General features: G+C 40.0%; 1 pseudogene; it reads left to right on the forward strand.

Annotated features, from left to right (window-relative positions):
* Positions 1 to 3801: 3801 nt before the first annotated feature.
* LOC121492324 lies at positions 3802 to 3958 on the forward strand (annotated as a pseudogene).
* Positions 3959 to 4168: the final 210 nt, after the last annotated feature.

Raw genomic sequence — 4168 nt, forward strand, 5'->3', positions numbered from 1 at the left:
GATCCCCTCAATAGATGTAGAAAAGGCATTTGACAGAGTACATCATCCTTTCTTGATTAAAACTCTCCACCATGTAGCTATAGAAGGAAAGTACCTCAATATCATAAAAGCCACCTATGAAAAGCCCCAGTAATTATCATTCTCAATGGGGAAAAACTTAAAGCTTTTCCCCTAAGGTCAGGAACATGATAGGGCTGTCCACTCTCACCACTGTTGTTCAACATAATCCTAGCCTCAGCATCAGACAACAAAAAGAAATAAAAGGCATCCAAACAGGGAAAGAAGTCAAACTCTCACTCTTTGCAGGTGATATGAAACTCTATGTGGAAAAACCAAAAGACTCCACCCTAAAATTGCTATAACTCATATAGGAATTCAGTAAAGTAGCAGGATACAAAATCAATGCGTGGAAATCAGTTGCATTTCTATACCCTAACAATGAGACAGAAGAAAGAGAAATTAAGAAGTCAATCCCATTTATAACTGCACCCAAAACCATAAGATATGTAGGAATAAACCTAACCAAAAAGCCAAAGGATCTGTACTAAGAAAGCTACAGAACATTCATGAAAGAAATTTAGAAAGACACAAAGAGAGAGGAAAATGCTCCATGTTCATGGACTAGAAGAACAAATATTGTTAGAATGTCTATGCTACCTAGAGTAATCTATATGTTCAATGAAATCCCTCTCAAAATACCACCAACTTTTTTCACAGAGCTGGAACAAATAATCCTAAAGTTTGTATGGAACCAGAAAAGACCCTGCATAGTCAAAGAAACATTGAAAAAGAAAAGCAAAGCTGGTGGCATCACACTTTCAGACTTCAAGCTCTATTACCCAGCTGTAATCATCAAGACAATACTGTAATGACACAAAAACAAACACGTAGATCTATAGAATAGAATAGAAAACCCAGAAATGGACCCTCAACTCTATGGTCAACTGATCGTCAGCAATCTTCAGAATATCAGTGGAAAAAATTCTCTTCAACAAATGAATAGTGTTGAGAATATTGGACAGCCACATGCAGAGAATGAAACTGGACCATTTTCTTACAGCATATACAAAAATAGACTGAAAATGTATGAAGGACCTGAATATGAGATAGGAATCCATCAAAATCCTAGAGGAGAAGACAGGCAGGAAACCTCTGTGACCTCAGCCACAGCAACTTCTTGCTAAACATGTCTCCAAAGGCAAAAATGAACTATTGGGACTTCATCAAGATAAAAAGCTTTTGCACACAGCACAGGAAAGAGTCAACAAACCCAAAAGACAGCCTACAGAATGAGAGAAGATATTTGCAAATGTCCTATCAGACAAAAGGCCAGTATCCAAAATCTATAAAGAACTTATCAAACTCAACACCCAAAAAACAAATAATCCAATCAAGAAATGGGCAGAATGGGGCACCCCGGGTGGCTCAGCAGTTTAGCGCCGCCTTCAGCCCAGGGCCTGATTCTAGAGACCTGGGATCGAGTCCCACGCCAGGCTCCCTACATGGAGCCTGCTTCTCCCTCTGCCTGTGTCTCTGCCTCTCTCTCTCTGTCTCATGAATAAATAAATAAAATCTAAAAAAAAAAAAAAAGAAAGAAATGGGCAGAAGACAAGAGCCAGTTTTTCTCCAAAGAAGACACATAAACGGCCAACAGATGCATGAAAAAATGCTCCACATCAGTCAGTTTCAGGGAAATACAAATCAAAATCACAATGAGATACTACCTCACACCTGTCAGAATGGCTAAAATTAAGAAGTCAGGAAACAATAGATGTTGGTGAGCATGCAAAGAAAAGGGAACATTCTTACACTATCAGTGGGAATGCAAGCTGGTGCAGCCACTCTGGGAAACAGTATGGAGGTTCCTCAAAAAATTGAAAATAGAGCTACCCTATATCCCAGCAATTACAATACTGGGTATTTACCCCAAAGATAAAATGTAATGATCCCAAGGAGTACCTGCACCCCGATGTTTACAGCAGTAATGTCCACAATAGGCACACTAGGGAAAGTGCCCAGATTTCCATTGACAGATGAATGGAAAAAGAAGATATGGTGTGCAGAATATTACACAGCCATCCAAAAGGTGAAATCTTGCCATTTGCAATGACATGGATGGAACTAGAGGGTATTATGCTAAGCAAATAAGTCAGCCAGAGAAAGACAAGTATCATATGATCTCACTCACATGTGGAATTTAAGAAACAAAACAGAGGATCATAGGGGGAGGGAGGGAAAAAACCAAGATGAAATCAGAGAGGGAGACAGACCATGAGACTCCTAATCAGAGGAGACAAACTGAGAATTGCTGGAGAGGGGGAGTATGGGGTAACTGGGCGATGTAATGAGCACTGGGTATTATATAGGACTGATGAATCACTGAATTCTACTTCTAAAACCAATAATACACTATATGTTAATTAATGAAATTTAGATTTGGAAAAACATTATTGAGGATATTTCATTCAGTAAATTAAGAATTTCAGACAAACAAGTCCTGGGACGTTCTGAGAAGGTAGTGCTATACTTGGATATATGGATGGATGGATGGATGGATGGATGGATGGATGGATGGATAGGAAGGGAGGAAGGATTGCTAATATTTGTTCTGCCCGGAAAATCTCACGTAAAGAGATAACATCCCTTTAGCTTATTTCATATAGCTTCTACTAACACCATTCTCAACTCACAGATAAGAAAAATATTGATATGAGATAACATCCATGAAGTTCACTTAGCAGCATCATGACATGTGAATACATTAGAGCCATATTCTTTATGTACGAAAATTAGATATTGTAACTTAGGCAATATTTATTTTTCTTACCTCCATTCACCCCTGTCTTCTTCAAAAAGAGCTGTAGGAGGATCTGGTGGGAGCCATATATCACTGTGCTCTATTATTCTCAGTGATTTGGCAGTGGACTTTGTTCCTGATGAGGTAATACCCAGGAGACAACCAGAGGTGGTAACACAAGCCCTGGCTACAGAGAGGATAGCAGAAAGCAGCCAAAGGGAATTGGCCCAGGGAAACTTGTAAAAACTTTAAATAAAAATAGGGATAAGCAATCCTCCATGTCCCAGGAGAGAATGCTACTCAAGAAGTGCTGTGGCTCTCCTGAGTTATTTCCTGCCAGTAGGAAAAGAGATAATTAGTACTGAGTACCTATCTGGGCCAATAGGAGCCTCAGGCCCATGACAATTAAAAGCTCGTTTTCTATGGTCAGCAAGACCATTTGAGCAGGCACCTCAGGGGATATTAGGTTGGCCCTATACAGGCTGACTCTCTGGCATCCGTGTTTGTACTGTTTCCCACCTCTCTAGTCCAGAGCTGATCGGCCAAGGATGCACACATGACTCCCGTCAGGCCAAATAGGGTCGCTCTCTCTCTCTCCCTCTCCCTCTCTCTCCAAATTTGCACTGAGAGATAAGAAGCTGGGCTGCTCACTTGAACAGAGGAGGAGTATACTCAGGAGCAGAGGGACGGCTGTGTTTGGACTTAGGCATGCCAAAGCAACAGTCAGTCTGCAGAGAGAATGAAAGAGAGAGAGCAGAACCCAATGGGCAGTTAGTCAGACAAAAATTAGCTGCTTGTGTCCTTGATGGATTCCAAGTCCTCGTTCCAAACCTTCCTGAAACCTGGCTGCACTTTCTGCCTTCCTTGTAATACTCTATTCTTAAAATAAATTCCCTTTTTGTTTATACTGGTTCAAAATAAATTTCTGTTACTTGCAACGAAAAGAGCCTTGACCAATGAAGCTACATATATGGTATTATCTGTGGCATTAAAATCTTTTTGTTAACTTTGAGCGCTGACAGCATTGTAGCCAATGAGGTTTATCTGAGGCACGATTATCGCTAATTAAAATCTTTTTGTTGATGGTCACCTGTAAAAGGCAGATGGGGGTGAGACTTCCCTGGCTAACCTTCTTACGTAGTTTTGACCTTCAAATTATGAAACTGTATTACCTATTCAAAAACTACCTAATTTAAATACTATTGTTGGAAAAAGTTCTGCATATAGTGGTTTACGTTTTTCGCCTCAAAATTCAGAGCACCTCACATTTAATGCAGAGTAAAACAACAGGTCAGAATTTTAAAACTCACTCCCACAACCCTTAGAAGTTCTCTAATGGAGGATCAGAGGATATGCGATGAGATATATATT

Source organism: Vulpes lagopus, chromosome 5 (assembly GCF_018345385.1).
Source record: "Vulpes lagopus strain Blue_001 chromosome 5, ASM1834538v1, whole genome shotgun sequence".
NCBI lineage: Eukaryota > Metazoa > Chordata > Mammalia > Carnivora > Canidae > Vulpes > Vulpes lagopus.